Source organism: Ceratotherium simum, chromosome 5, assembly GCF_057802395.1.
Source record: "Ceratotherium simum simum isolate JZ-2026a chromosome 5, ASM5780239v1, whole genome shotgun sequence".
Classification (NCBI taxonomy): Eukaryota; Metazoa; Chordata; class Mammalia; order Perissodactyla; family Rhinocerotidae; genus Ceratotherium; species Ceratotherium simum.
Window position 1 is genome coordinate 93,664,785 of NC_141904.1, and position 16,568 is coordinate 93,681,352.

Here is a 16,568-nt window from a genome sequence, read left to right on the forward strand (position 1 = left end):
AGACCCAACAAACAGAGTTGACAAGCATAAGATAACCAGAGCAGACACTTCTGTTCAAAAAGGGGGAAAACAGGAGTGACATAGCTACCACTGGATCATAGCAATTCTGAAATCCAGTTAGGTACATGTTGCCAGTTCTTTGACTAGGGTCCAATCCTGTTCCCTGGGAATGATTCTCTGCAGCTTTTGACTTCACCTTCTTGGCTCATGGGTTTCTTCTGAAGTTGTCCTTTCTTTTCCATAAGAAATATCCCATGGGGGCCGGCCCGGTGGCGCAAGCGGTTAAGTGCACGTGCTCTGCTTCGGCGGCCCAGGGTTCACAGGTTCAGATCCCGGGCGTGCACCAACGCACTGCTTGTCAAGCCATGCTGTGGTGGCGTCCCATATAAAGTAGAGGAAGATGGGCACGGATGTTAGCTCAGGGCCAGTCTTCCTTAGCAAAAAGAGGAGGACTGGCATCGGATGTTAGCTCAGGGCTGATCTTCCTCACAAAAAAAAAGAAGTATCCCGTGATTGCATCTGAATAGCCTTCTCAGTCTGCTTAGAAGACTGGGGGCTCACAGGTCTCTTTTTATTTTTGTGCTCTGCCTTTTCTTGTGTTCTCTAGTTGCCACTTTATCTTCAAACCTAACATTTTGAATGGCTGCAGAATGGGGTAGAATTACCATAATTCTTGGCCTTTGAGACTATTTGCAATTTCCATTCCCCTAATACTCTGTAAATGGTACTCTTTGAGCACCTACTGTGCCCCAGCACTATTCTGGGAATCAGGGATATAGCAATGAATGAGACAGACAAAAATCCCTGCCCTTATGGAACTGCTTTTCAGTGGAGGAGATGGACAATAAGCAAAGAAGCAGTATAAAGAAACAAAAAAGCAGGAAGGGAGATAGGAAGTGGGTGTTTTGTGTCTAGTGGTGATAGGAAGGGGGATTTCAGTTTTAAATAGGGAAGGCCATTGTCACTGAGAAGATGACATTTCAGTCAAGATCTGAGGAAAGTGAGGGAGTGGCCACACAGATATCTGAGGAAAGACAGAAAGAAATACAACTGCAAAGATCAGAGTTAGATGGGTGCCTTCTCTTTTCTTAAACTAGTATAGTTTGAGCAGACTGATCAGAGGGGACATTAGAAGGAGATGAGGTCAGAGAGGTATTTGGGGGTCAGATGGGGTAGGACCTTTTGCTTATAAAGCCTTTAGTTTTTACTCTGACCTATGGAAAGAGTTTGAGCAGGAGAATGACATGGTTTGACATTGTTATAGAATTACTCTGGCTGCTTTGTTGAGAATTGATAGGGGATGAGGTGGGAGCAGGAAACCAAGGTTGTTGCAATAACTCAGGTGAGGAGTGATGGAGGTTCAGACCAGGTGCTAGTGGCAGAGATAGTAAGAAGAAGTCACATTCTGGATATCTTTTGAAGGCTATGGATGAGGGGTACAAGAAATAGAGAGGGGAGCTAAATTAGTTTCCTGGGACTGCTGTAACAAATCACCACAAGCCTGGTGACTTAAAGCAACAGAAATGTATTCTCTCAAATATGTCTGAAATCCAAAAGTCTAAAATCAAAATGTCCCAGCCCCCGCCATCCCCCACCCCCTTTTCTTTCCTTCAGCTTCTGGTGTTTGTCAGCCTTCTTTGGCTTGTGGCTACTCACTCCAACCTCTCACTTCTTCTTTACATGGACTTCTCTTCTCTGTGTGTTTGTACTCTGTGTATCTCTTATGAGGACACTTGTCATTGGATTTAGGGCCCTCCTGGATAATCCAGGAGGATCTCATTTCGAGATCCTTAATTACATCTGCAAATGCTTTTTTCCCAAATCAGGTCACATCCACAGGTTCCAGCATGTGGACATATCTTTTGGGGGTCACTATTCAGCCCACTACAGGAGTCAAGAATGATTCCAAAGTTTTTAGACCAAGCAACTGAAAGAATGAAGTTTGCGTGAACCAAGATAGGAAAAGACTATGAGAAGAACGCGTTATTAAAGATGAAGATAAAGTTCTGAGTTGATCTTAATGTGTTCAGATGGGGCTAGTGCTTGGTACCCTGGCCCACCCTCCTAAGAGCTCTACAGGGTACAACTTTATTGCATCTTTTTTGGTAGCAAGCTCAAGGGAGCCTTGAGCTCTTTTTACGTTTTCTTGGACTATCTCTTCCGCCAAAGTGTTCTGGTTTTGTCTAAAGATCTAGCAGTGGAAGTCATAGGATATCACTTCTGCTACATTCTATTGGTCAAACAAGTCAGTAAGGCCAACCCAAATTCAAAAGGTGTCTCTATCACCCTGCTACACAATTGGTGCAGTAATTTGCAGTCTTTGCTAGAAAGATCACACACATTAGCATCAGACAGACCGTGGTTCACATCCCTGCACTACTACTTTGTGAGCTAGGTCAAGTGATCTGTGCTGGGTCTCAGTTCCCTGTTTGCAAAATGGTGAAAATAATCTTCCCTTAAGTGGTTAAAGTAAGGACAAATGGAGAAGATCCAAAGATGTAGTAGGGGTGCGCAGTAGGTGCTCGGTAAATACAGGTGCCCTTCCTCACCCTGCTATAAGTTTGTCAAATAACCACTGTCTTGTCTCCCGCTACTAGAGATTTCTCTCTGGAAAAGCCCGTTCCTAGAGCAAGCTTTGCTGATCCTGAAGAGCTCGGGACACACAGTAGGACTACTTGGTTGACTGATCAGTGCCTTCCGGAGAGGGACACTACTGCAAGGACCAGTTTACCCTAGTCCTCTCTCCCCTGGCATTCGTTATTCTGGGGAAACGGATGGCTAAGGCATGGGCTTGTGGATTCAACATGGCGCCGTCCTGCTCCCTGTACGAGCCTCAAAGATGGCGACCACCACTTGGAGGCAGACATGTTTGTACCACGTGATCCGGGCCCTGGCCGGAGGCGGCCGGAACGTGACGCAAGGCTGAGGCGGGGCTCCTCCCCCGTACCCTTGGCGTCGAACGTCTCGTGACAGATACTTCCGCTCGGGGCGGCGGCGGTGGCGGAAGTGGGAGCGGGGCTGGAGTCTTGGCCGTAAAGCCCGAGGCGGCGGCGTTTGAGGTTTGGAGAGCGGCGAGGAGAGCGCTGCGCCCGGAACTTGGACTTCTCTGCCCCTGTCCTTTTTTGCATCTCCTCGGCGGGAGCCCTCGCGACGCGCCCGGCCCGGAGCCCCAGCGGAGCGGCCGCGGTGAGCAGCGGGCCCAGCCCGGCCCCATCCCCCTCCCCGGCCCTCGGTCGCCGGGCCTCTCGCCGTCCCCATCTCGGGCAGGTGCCGGGCCTAGCCTAGGCCTCGCTGGGAAAGGCTGCGTCGCTCGGGGCCCGGGAGCAGGCCTGGACCGCGCCCGGCTGGGAGAGGTCAGAGGTTGTCTAGTGTGACCTCTGGCCGGGGTGCCGACCCGGGCCGGCGGCCGCGGACGCCTTGTTTATTGGTGGCGTGAGGCAGGGAGACCCGGGAGGGGTTCCTGACTTGGGCGGCCGCTGGGCCCTGGACCTCGCGCGGCGGTACGCGCTCGCCGGGGGTGGCGGGGCCGAGCACGCGGGCGTCGGGAGCGGGTGTTCCTTTCTCTTGAGGGGGACAGCCGGCCCTGATAATGGAGAGGCCCCCCGGCGGCCACCGAGGGAGGCGGTGAGGCGGGTCACGTGCACCTGTGCGACGCTCTGGCTTTCCGTCCCGAACGTGTCATGGTAAATCCTGGAAGAGAAGTTTCCCAAGTTCTTGGGGGAAAGATGGTGGTTGCCGGTAGAGCTGTGTTTGCACTGCGACCGCGTAGGGGGCCTCTTAACTGCGTTCTCTTCAGGCTTGATACGTGATGGTTCGTACAAGTGGGAAAACAGAAAATAGCAGACATTGAGCGCTTGTTGTATGCTGGGCAGCGTGGCAAGACCTTTACACAGATTATTTTGTTTAATTCTCAGAACACCTCTCTGAAGTACCATTATTATGCCCATTTATAGATGGGGAAATCAAAGAACGGAGAGGTGGTCTTTTGTCCAAGGTCACACAGCTAGTAAGTTATGGAGCAGAGATTCAAGCCCAGGCAGTCGGACTCCAGAGCGCTGTACTCAGCATCTGGGTTGTACTGCTTTCAGATGCCCCTGAAGCTTGTGATTTATCTTTCACCACCTGGTGTCTCCGCCTCTTTTTTTTTTTTTAGTGATGTCGTTCGGAAGCCTCGTCTGGTAACATTAGTTCTACCTTCAAGCCATGAGGTATTCCGTTTGCGATTGTGACCTTTAACACACCTACTGCCAGTAAACTAGGAGTTCTGTAACTCTAGCAAAATACTTAATTGAGGTTTGAAAAATTTTGTTGCTTAAATCTTTTGTCAAGTGAATTAGGCCTGGCAGTCCTGCCACGTGAACCTTTCTTAGAACTTGAGTACATGGGTGTCCAGCCAGTTGTTTCGGTCTTGTTGAAAATACTGTCTTGTGTTTGGATTCCAAAAGAACAGGCTCTTGTCTCTTCCTTGTGACTTAAGCAGCTGATTAGCCGCATGACTTCTCGTCCATGGATTAATAAAGTCTCATATTAGTGTGTTTCCTTCTTCCGATTTGGGAAGAGTTTATTCAGATTTGAGTCTAAGAACAGGAAAGTGAGTTGTGAGTACTTCTGAAGATACTGTCCAAGTTAAAGCTTAGTGCTCACAACTCTGTTGTATTGTAATTTTTTTTTTCTTTTTTTTTAAACTTTCCTACCCAGTCTGATATATTTAAGTGAGTAATAAGTATGGTAACCTTAATTAATGTTTTGAGTTTACGGGAGAGTAATGATGAGCGCTTTTTCATTCGTTCCTCAAATGTTTTGAGTATCTACCGTGTATCAAGCATTGTTGGATATTGACTCAGGGACGTAGGCATGGTTCCTGTCCTTAAGGAATTTAAAAACGGTGAGTGATCGCGGCCAGGAATTCTTTTGTGGAGTGGCTTGGTGGTAGAACTTGAGGCATTTGGAAAGAAGAGTTATTTCTGCAAGTGAATCCATAGCAATCCAGATAGTCTGGTGCTCTGCCTAACTGAAGGTTTTGTTCATTTTAACAATAGCATTTGTGTGGTTTGCTCTTGGAGAGAGTACAGAAGATAAGGTTACAGTTTTTAATTGATCATGCGTTTTGAAGAGTAACCTTCCACACTAGTTTCTCCTTTTGCTCTAGTGGCGTTTTTTTGTTCACTCAGAAGGGAGTTCATATCACTGCCGTGTTACACTGCACATGTTAACTGTTGCAGCGCTCTTGGAGCCAATGCGCATTTGGCATGCTGGATTTTTTTTTCAGCTGATGAAGAAAGTTTAATGTAGCACCTACCAGTCACAGTACCAATATCACCTTAGGTAAAACCCTATGCCACTGCGTCTCCCACAACTGTTCTGGCTCCCCTTATTTAGAAGGGAATGTGAGTTTTGCGTTTGTGGTACAAGTGCATGAGTAAACAAATGGGTGCAAGGTAGGAGAAGGCACTCTAAAAATAGGTTTATTAGTATATCCCTCCAGATAATTGTTAGCAAACCACTTGGGGCAACTTTTTTGTGTGTGTGCCAACTGTACCCAAGCCCTTGCTAAAAAAACAAAATTCAGCTAAGTTTTAAAGATCTTACTGACTTTATTGAATGATTCATGAATTGGACAGCATCACGTCTAGCAGAGAGAAAGGAGCTCTGAGGAGCTGTACAAAATGAAAGGCTTTTATAGGCAGAAGTGAGTGGTACAAGGAAGTTGTACTAGTAAAACATGGATTGGTTGTAGCAAAGTGACTGTCCTCTGGGGGACGGCAGGGATCTCTCAGGCAGGTGACCTCATTAGTGCTGGCCAGGTGGTTCCTGACTGACTGGTTTAAGATTCCATTTGGGAGAGGTGAAACTGTAATTAAGTATCAGTTTGATGACATGGGGCTTAGCATAAGTGACTCCATTTTGGGGCCTGTTGTCTTATTTTTAACACCTCCAAACTCCATAATCAAAGAGCATTGCTTTGTAGTAAAGTGTGCCTTTGAATCTGATTTCTGACCCTACCGCCAAGTGAAACAAAAAAGTTTTGATTATTTGATTAGCTTTTAATAAATCTCCAAAGAGATCTGTATTAATAACATTTTTGCCTGTATATTTAGCATTATATATGCAAAGGTGTAGCAAACCCAGACCACATACTTGTGACATCTGTCTCATGCAGTGTTGCTCTCTGAGATTTGACATAAATATTTACCATTATTCCTATGATAAATTGTCTAACTCTCCATCTCTATAATTCAACAAACATGGCTAAGAAGGATTTGACCAAATATTGGACTGGGAGCTATAGGCAAGGTTTTCTGGGGAAGTAAGGAGGAGTCATCCTCCTGAGTAAGGCTAAACAGTGGTTCCACTTGGTGCTGATGTCATCCTCTGAAGGAGACTGAAGCTCTAAAAATTAACTGCCTCCCTCCGCCCCCCATTTTGCAGCTACTGGCTTTCTGCTGACTCTTATCCCCAATGTAAGATTCCCCTTGTAGTCTCAGGTATCCATTCCTATGTGTTATCCAACACATATCTGTGAATGCCATCTAATAGATCTCTATGCTTCTCTGTCTACAGTTTGCTGCAGAAATATTTTGTTATGTGTTGATCTCTTCAGTTATTTGTCCTCACATCTTCCCTCTATTTTCTGCTTTTTCCTTCCCACATGTGGCATTAAACGCAAAAATAGTTTGCATTTATGTTTTCATACTTCTTAATGGTGATTGTGGTCAGTATGATTTGTGAATCAAAGCTAAAAGTGGTGTGGTGGGTGAAATCAGAACAGGCTTTTTAGCAATGTTTCGGACTAGTTTCAATTTTAGTACTCGGGCCTGTGATTTCAAAACAAATTTAAGAATAGCTACTTGCAAAATGTCCCTGTGGGGGAGAAAGAAAGCTTGGGAGTTGGTTCCAGTGGTGACATACAGAGTAACTGCCTTGTTCATTTGTCCAAAGATGCCGTACTTCATGCAGGGAACCTCCAGCCTCGCCTGGGGCTCTCTGTTTTGGTGACGTCATCACTGCCGTGGAGATCAGTCTGACTGATTTCTGTTGTCGGTTTCCTGGTCGTCTAGGACTGTTTGCTGTTGGACAAAGCAAGTGAGGAAGCATATTGAGGCCTGGGGACCTGGGCAGTATTAGGAATTCTGTAACCTTGCTTGTCTCTCCAGTGGGCTTGCTGTTTGACTGCTGCCAGATACTGTGAAGGAGCTTCTCTGTGCTCTCCCACCCTTTGAAGTAAAGATGGCTTGTTTGCTTCTTACTACTGGCTTTCCTGGAGTTATCCAGCTCAGTTTGGGAATCCTTTAAAAATTACATCGTGAAGTAAATAGTTAGGTCGTTGGTTTCCAGTCTTCATATGCAATTTAATTTAAAAAATTTATTTCTATTTGATAAAGTTTTTAGTTTGTTATTTGAGAGTATACGTCAAAGCTACTATGAATTAACGTTTAAAAAACCTAGTCATAACAGCATAGACTTTATGAAAATTAGTGCCTCTTACATATAGTAGTCAATTTACCAACAGTTCTCCATGCACTTAACAGATCCGGGGGCCCCTGAAATAACTCTGGGTCATCTGGGCAGCCCACAGGTTAAGAGCCACTCTTAAATCCTCTGATCTGTGCCATTCAGTTGATGGTTGTTAAAGAGTATTAATGTTTTGTAGAAACCTTCCTACACAATATTTGTCTTTAAATGCTTTTTAATATTTGTGTAGTGCTCACAGTTTACGTAGGGTTTCATTTGGTGCTCACAACTCTGTAGGCTTAGAGAGTAGCCATTTCTGTATTTCTGCCTGAGACAGCTAAGGCTGGGTGCTGAGGTGGCCCAGCTACTAGAATGCTGGATCTAGCTCTGCTGAAACACAACTCACTGCCCTTTCTGATGCACCATCCTGCCTTTTTGATTATACATGATTGTTGTAAAAGCCTCAGCATTTGACGCCTTCTAAAATATTTGTTCTACTGCCTTTTATTTAAAATGACATTTCCCTTTTGTTGATTATTAAATGAATCAGATCTTTAAAAAAAAGAAAGAAAGCTAGGAAAATACATAAGTAAAAAGAAAAATTCAATTCATGGGGCCGGCCCCATGGCCCAGCGGTTAAGTTTGGTGCGCTCCACTTCGGCAGCCTGGGTTCAATTCCTGGGCGTGGACCTACACCACTTGGCGGCGGCCATGCTGAGGTGGTGACCCACATACAAAATAGAGGAAGATTGGCACAGATGTTAGCTCAGGGCTAATCTTCCTCAGGGGGAAAAAAAAAATTCAATTCACTGCCCAGAGGAAGACCAAAGTGTTAACTAGTGTTTTCTTCCTGTGAGTATATATTTTTATAGCTTCCTTTAATGAAATGGAATAAAAAGAGTATGGTGTAAGAATTTAACTGTGGAGGGGACTGGACACTCTTGGATCCTTTGACCTGCGGGACCTCTCCTAATAAACACTCAATGATGGGAAGCTAGAGATCATCTCCTGGCGATCATGAGACTAGCTGTATTTTTCAAATGTTTAATGGCAGTAGATGAAGAACCTGATGCATCCAGTTCCAGAATAAGGTTTATTTCCCGTGTGACACCAGATAAGTAAAGTGTTACCTTTATTTTTAAGTGATTTGTCATTTCTCTATTTTAGTAAACTTTGAATTTAAAGTAGAACACACATACAGAAAAGTGCACGGATGAGGGAACAACTTGGAGAATTTTTGCAAACTCAGAAGCCGCCTTGTTCCTCCTTCAAGTCATTATCACTCCTTCCTCCCAGGGTAATGAATCTGCTGATTTTTAACACTGTAGTTTAATTTTACCTGATTTAGACTTTGTATAAATGGAATCATACACTGTGTACTTTTCTGTATCTGGTTTCTTTGACTCAATGTAGCTGGTGAGATTTTGTGTTGAGTGCAGTTGTAACTCTATTTTCATTGCTCAGTAGTATTCCATTATGTGATATACTGTATTTATTAACTTATTGATGGGCGTTTGGGCAGCTTGTAGTTTATGGCTGTTACAGATAATGCTGCATGAATATTCTTGTGTCTGTCTTTTGATGAATATATGTACACATTTCCATTAGGTTAATACCGAAGACTGGGAAAGCTGACTTTTAGGGTATGTATCTGCATTCTTTTGCCAGGGCTGCTTTAACAAATACCACAGACTGGGTGGCTTAAACAACAGAAATTTATTTTCTCATAATGCTGGAGGCTAGAAGTCTGAGATTAAGTTGTCAGCAGGGTTGGTTCCTTTAGAGGCCTCTCCTTGGCTTGTAGGGGGCTATCTTTTCCCTGTGTCCTCACATGGTCTTTCTTCTGTACAGGTCTGTGTCCTAATTTCCTCTTCCTAAAAGAAAATATTGATTAGGGTCCACCCTCAAAACCTCATTTAACCTTAGTCATCTCCTTAAAGGCCCCATCTCCAAATACAGTCACATTCTGAGGTACTGGGGGTTAGGACTTCAACATATGAATTTGAGGGGGACACAATTCAGCCGGCAACAGTATCTGTTACACTTTGGTAGATACTGCCAACTTTCCGAAGTTGTTGTACCAGTTTATACTCCCACCAGCAGTATATGAGAGTTCCAAATATTCCACGTTTTTTGCTAACACTTGTTGTTTTCTATCTTTTTCATTTTTGCCCCTCTGGTGGGAGCCTGTTTCTTTATGGCCCCATTCAGTACTTCATGGGCAATCCTTGAGGGGGTGAGGAGGTTGTTTTCTGGAGCAAAATGTATCATAGTTTGGGACTACTAAAATCCGTTGGGGTTAGAAAATCCATAATGGCTGCAGTCTGGTGAGCAGTGATCACTCCATAGTTGCCTTTGAGGATTAGTTTTTGCATTTATAATTTGGACCCATTCCCGGTGGTGGAATTGGCCCAAAAGTGTCATCTGTGGAGTATAAATCGAGCCATAGTAGACAGTGCTTTCATTCAGACTCTTTGGTCTGCCATTTGAGTCCTTAAAATATTGGACTCCCTCATACATATGCTAGAACTAGGTCTGTTTTGCATGTTCTGACTGACCATTTAGATATTAGTTGGTGTTTGACTAACAGCTTTCTGGCAGAGTGATCTTGTGCTTTGTGCATCCACTGTAGGCCTTAGTTTGATTGGAATAATGTTATGTGACTTTGCCACTCCCCCACTCTAAGCTCCTTGAGGGCAAGGATGAATCATTATTCTAGGATGGATTTTGAAATATTACTCAGTCAACTGTTTTTTTTCTTTCCTCCTTTTTTTTTTTTTGGTGAAGAACATTGGCCCTGAGCTAACACCTGTTGGCAGTCTTCCTCTTTTTTTTATTTTATTTTTATTGATGTTTTAATAGTTTTTAACAGTGTGAAATTTGGGGTTGTACATTTTTGTTTGTCCATCACCATATATATGTCTCCCTTCACCCTTTGTGCCCATCCCCCACCCCCATTGCCCCTGGTAACCACAATACAGTTTTCTCTGTCTATGTGTTGGTTTATATTCCACATATGAGTGAGATCATACAGTGTTTGTCTTTCTCTTTCTGGCTTACTTCACTTAACATAATACCCTCCAGGCCCATCCATGTTGTTGCAAATGGGACGATTTTGTCTTTTTTTGTGGCTGAGTAGTATTCCATTGTGTATATATATACCACATTTTCTTGATCCAATCATCAGTTGAAGGACACTTAGGTTGCTTCCACTTCTTGGCTATAGTGAATAATGCTGCAGTGAACATAGGGGTGCATAAGCCTCTTTGGATTGTTGATTTCAGGTTCGTTAGATAGATTCCCAGTAGTGGGGTAGCTGGATCATAGGTTATTTCTATTTTTAATTCTTTGAGGACTCTCCATACCGTTTTCCATAGAGGTTGCACCAGTTTGCATTCCCACCAGCTGTGTATGAGGGTTCCTGTTTCTCCACATCCTCTCCAACATTTGTTGTTTTTTGTCTTGGTGATTATAGTCCTTCTAATGGGCGTGAGGTGATATCTTAGTGTTGTTTTGATTTGCATTTCCCTGATGATTAGTGATGTTGAACATCTTTTCATGTGCCTATTGGCCATCTGTATATCTTCTTTGGAGAAGTGTCTGTTCATTTCCTCTGCCCATTTTTTGATCGGGTTTGTTTTTTTGTTGTTCAGTTGTGTGAGTTCTTTATATATTATGGAGACCAACCCCTTGTCAGATGTATGTTTTGAAAATATTCTCTCCGAGCTGGTGGGTTGTCTCCTCATCTTGATTCTGGTTTCATTTGTCTTGTAGAAGCTCTTTAATCTGATAAAGTCCCACTTGCTTATTTTTTCTTTAGTTTCCCTAGTCTGGGTAGGCATGTCATCTGAAAAGATTCCTTTATGACCAATGTCAAATAGTGTGTTGCCTATATTTTCTTCTATGAGTTTTATAGTTTCAGGTCTCACCTTCAGGTCTTTGATCCATTTTGAGTTAATTTTTGTGAATGGCGATAGCAGATGGTCCACTTTCATTCTTTTGCATGTGGCTGTCCAGTTTTCCCAACACCATTTATTGGAGAGACTTTCCTTTCTCCATTGTATGTTCTTAGCTCCTTTGTCGAAAATTAGCTGTCCGTATATGTGTGGTTTTATTTCTGGGCTTTCAATTCTGTTCCATTGATCTGTGTGTCTGTTTTTGTACCAGTACCATGCTTGTTTTGATTACTATTGCTTTGTAGTATGTTTTGAAGTCAGGGATTGTGATGCCTCCTGCTTTGTTCTTTTTTCTTAGGATTGCTTTAGCTATTCAGGGTCTTTTGTTGCCCCACATGAATTTTAGTATTCTTTTTTCTATTTCCGTGAAGAATGTCATTGGGATTCTGATTGGGATTGCATTGAATCTGTAGGGTTGCTTTAGGTAATATAGACATTTTAACTATGTTTATTCTTCCAATCCATGTGCATGGGATCTCTTTCCATTTCTTTATGTCATCATCGACTTCTTTCAATAATGCCTTGTAGTTTTCATTGTATAGGTCTTTCACCTCCTTGGTAAGATTTATTCCTAGATATTTCATTCTTTTTGATGCAGTTGTAAATGGTATTATCTTTTTGAGCTCTCTTTCTGTTAGTTCGTTGTTAGCATACAGAAATGCACCTGATTTTTGTAGATTGATTTTGTACCCTGCAACTTTGCTGTAGTTGTTGATTATTTCTAATAGTTTTCCAACGGATTCTTTAGAGTTTTCTATATATAAAATCATGTCATCTGCAAATAGTGAGAGTTTCACTTCTTCGTTGCCTATTTGGATTCCTTTTATTCTTTTTTCTTGCCTAATTGCTCTGACCAAAACCTCCAGTACTATGTTGAATAGGAGTGGTGAGAGTGGGCAGCCCTGCCTGGTTCCTGTTCTCAGAGGAATGGCTTTCAGTTTTTCCCCGTTGAGTATGATGTTGGCTGTGGGTTTTTCATAAATAGCCTTTATTACGTTGAGATACTTTTCTTCTATTCCCATTTTGTTGAGAGTTTTAATCATAAATGGATGTTTTATCTTGTCAAATGCCTTCTCTGCGTCTATTGAGATGACCATGTGGTTTTTATTTTTTATTTTGTTGATGTGGTGTATCACGTTGATTGATTTGCGGATGTTGAACCATCCCTGCATCCCTGGTATAAATCCCACTTGATCATGGTGTACGATCTTTTTAATGTATTGCTGTATTCGGTTTGCCAATATTTTGTTGAGGATTTTTGCATCTGTGTTCATCAGCGATATTGGCCTGTAATTTTCCTTCTTTGTATTGTCTTTGTCTGGCTTTGTTATCAGGGTGATGTTGGCCTCATAGAATGATTTAGGAAGTGTTCCATCTTCCTCTAATCTTTGGAATAGTTTGAGAAGGATGGGTATTAAATCTTCTTTGAATGTTTGGTAAAATTCACCGGAGAAGCCATCTGGTCCTGGACTTTTATTTTTTGGAAGGTTTTTGATTACTATTTCAGTCTCTTTACTTGTGATTGGTCTATTCAGATTCTCCCTTTCTTCTTGGTTCAGTTTTGGGAGATTGTATGAGTCTAAGAATCTATCCATTTCTTCTAGATTGTCCGCCACTCTTCCTCTTTTTGCTTGAGGAACAGTGGCCCTGACCTAACATCCATGCCCTTCTTCCTCTCTTTTGTGTGCAGGATGCCGCCACAGCATGGCTTGATGAGTGGTGTAGGTCTGCACCCGGGATCTGAACCTGTGAACCTGGGCTGCCAAAGTAGAGCACGCTGAAGTTAATCACTATGCCGCCAGGCCAGCCCAGCCCAGCCCAGCCCCTTACTCAGTAAACTTAAAAAAAGTTTTCAGTTCTAACTTTGCACAGGACGTTACTATTTGTAGCATGTAAGTTATGTTTCTGGGCCAGTGATTAATACGTATAGCTTTCCTGAATGATACACTATGGGTTCTGTGTTCATTTGACAGATTTTTCTTGTGTACTATAAGGAAGCAGCTGGTAGCTGTGGGGAGTATAGAATAAAGAGCACTGGAGGTTTAGGAATATGGTCGTGTGTGGCTTAATGACAGGCCTGCGTCCTGAGAAATGCGTCGTTAGGTGATTTTGTTGTTGTGTGACCATGATGGAGTGTACTTACAGAAACCTAGAAGGTATAGCCTACTACATACGTAGGCCGCGTGGTACTAATCTCATGGGACCACCGTTGTGTATGCGTTCTGTTGTTGACCAAAACATTGTTGTATGGTGCATGACTGTAATGGTAAAAACAAGGCAGACGAGAGTTATAAAAATAGCTTAAAGAAAATGCTGGAGGTGTTCGATGGCTGGGTTAGATGGGTGCTGAGTAGATTGTTGAATAAATTGATATGGAGAGGAAACTTGGGAAAGCCATTATAGTTGGAGGGAATGGCATAAGCAAGTGAATGAAGGTAAGGAAATGGTAAGGCAGATGGAGGGACTGCGGTATCCTATTTGGGAATAACTGGCCAGACTGGGGGATGGGGAGGCACTCCAATGCCATGTTGAAGGGTTTATGTTTAACAAAGTGATACATCAGTGGATAAATGCTAGGATAGGGCATAATCCTCTCACTTGAATGTCACAACGCTATTGAACAAGGCAGGTGGTACCCCAATTATGGATGAGGAATGACTTTGCTGTTATAATGTACCTAAAGAAATAGACAGTAAAAGATTAGTGAGGCTAGGACTGAAATACAAATGTTGTGCTTGAACCTTCAAAGAGGTGCTTCCTCAGAAGTTCCTTTAGCATAGGTTAAAAGTAGGAGCTGAGGGGCCAACCCCGTGGCGTAGCGGTTAAGTGTGTGTACTCCGCTGCTGACGGCCTGGCTTCGGATCTCGGGCGCTCACCGATGCACTGCTTGTCAGGCCATACTGTGGAGGTGTCCCACATAAAGTGGAGGAAGATGGGCACAGATGTTAGCCCAGGGCCAGTCTTCCTCAGCAAAAAGAGGAGGATAGGCATGGATGTTAGCTCAGGGCTGATCTTCCTCACCAAAACAAAAATGTAGGAGCTGGTTTGGTGGGATGGGGTGGAGAAAGAGAACAGTTAGTTTGGTTTTCCTGTTTAGCCAGCCAGCCCATTGTGGGCTCCTCTTAGCGATTTATGGGCAATCTGTTTTACTGGGTAAATGCCTGAGATAATCTAGGGTTGATAGCAGAAGCTTTGAGCTATTGAAAATAGTTCTGTGTAACCATCTGTTTCACTAGCTATTTGCTTTCCAGTCTGTCTTACCACAAAAAAAAAAAAAAAAAAAAAATAACGGCACCATCATCCTGGTCTCTTATTAAAGACTCTTAGCTCTTGGTTTGGCACCTGCATTTAACAAGTAACAAGTGTGAAAACAGTGGGAACATCATATCATATTCAAGAATCTGTTGATCTGGGCTGCAAAGTCCTCTTAACAAGCAAGAATTGCTTACCAAAGAACTTGCTTCTTTGTGAAAGTTGCCTTAGTTTTTTCCCTCCCCACATGAATGTGATACCTGGAACAAAGTATATATATAAACAATCTCTTACATTTTATAGAGCTCAACTGTTACCTTGTTTAAGCTTCACTTTAAAGTTCAAACTAAGCAGCATTTGACTTGTCACCATCTTTTTCAGATGAGGAAACAGCCTGAAAGGGACATGGTTGGTATCGTGGAGCCCCTGAATAGTGGGCCAGCACTAGCACTCGGTAGTCCAAGTTGGCGATGTTTCTTTAATCCTAACACTGGTGAGAACAGCGTTTTCTATGGAAGAAAGCCTTTGTAAATTTTATTGTTCAGTTTTATTTAAGTGTTTTTTTTAAAGAAGGATGCTTAGACTCTTCTGTTTGTTTTGAAATGTAAATTTCCAGGTAGTGAATTTTCAAGCAGTATCAGACTGAATAGGCTAGGTTATTCTGTCATAACAAATAACTCAGAATGGCTGAAGACAACATAGGGTTATTTTCTGCTCATGCAGCATGTTCAGCATGGGTTTTCCAGGGGCTCTGCATCATTCTTAGTCCAACTGCAGGAGCAGACATGATAGGATAGGGAATATTGCTGGCTTTCTTGGCAAAGTGAAAAAGAGCTCTTGGAGGGTCTTGCTCCTGCAGTTAAATATCCCAGCCCAGAAATGACACATCACTTCTGCTTACAGCGCACTGGCCAGAATGAGTCACACTGCACAAGAGGCCGAGAAGTGTGATTCTATTGTGGACTTACAAAGCACAGAGTTGGACATATTTGGGAAATGGTAGCAGTTTTACACTGGCTTGCTTTAATAGGTGATAGCTGTTGGGGGACAGAATGCCTCATTTGTAGATTCTTATTCCAGGCAGCTGGTAATTTAAATGCTAAAAGGGATACCAAGTTGCCCATCATCTTCACTCACAAATCACCTTCCCATCCTAAGACATCTATTTCTTTTAAATGATAAGTGTGATAATCTCCATTCTTGTGCCTTGAAATAACCTTTGCATGAAGTAAGTATGAAAGAAATGATTGAGTCTGAGCCCTCCCTTGCCTTCTGCATTTTCAGTGTTGGAATCCTGTAGACTTACTAGATGTCTTTTTACTGATACCTCACCCCCACCACACACAGATCCTTGTTGTAAAGCGCCATCAGATATTGTAGTCTTAAAGTTCTCCTTGGGTCCTGTTGCTTCCCTGGCCACAGAACCCTATGTTTTTTTTATTGCCCTTGGTTGTGGCCCTCTGCAGACTGTCTCCAACTTGTCTTCCTGGCTTTGTCCTTCTTTTGATGCAGACCCCGTATTGCTCTACCACACCTTGTTCTCTGCTTCCTTCAACTTGGTTCCTGCCGTTTCTCTTCGTTTCTGTGTTCTGCTGTTGACATCCTGCCTTGACTCAGGTAGCACCAGCTCCATCTTTAAAGCTTTTCCTGGCCACCTCAGCCTGTACTATTCTCACCTTTCACAGAATCCCTGTGACTTGTCTTACCTACTCTAGGAGAGGGTCTTCAAAGTAGATCCTAGACTGATTTATCTGTTTTCTCCCAGAAGTTAACCATTTGAAAGAAAGAACTAAAAATATATTCCCCAAATGGCTTTTGATAGATACATATACACAACATCTGTTGTATTCTCAGGCTGGAAAAAAGAAATACCTCTGAATTCCTCACATTGTTTGAAATCAGTGGATC

General features: G+C 43.0%; 1 protein-coding gene across 2 annotated transcripts in view; it reads left to right on the forward strand.

The window, feature by feature from the left end:
- Positions 1 to 16,568, forward strand: part of RAB7A (RAB7A, member RAS oncogene family) — a 111,134-nt gene that overhangs the window by 47,083 nt on the left and 47,483 nt on the right. Inside the window, exon 1 of one of the 2 annotated variants that reach the window (XM_004442445.3) lies at positions 2,994 to 3,186. The exons of the other annotated variant lie outside the window; for it this stretch is intronic. The gene's annotated coding sequence lies outside the window, so the exon portion shown is untranslated. Of the gene's footprint in view, positions 1 to 2,993; positions 3,187 to 16,568 lie in introns of those variants that run through there. 2 annotated transcript variants of the gene reach the window in all.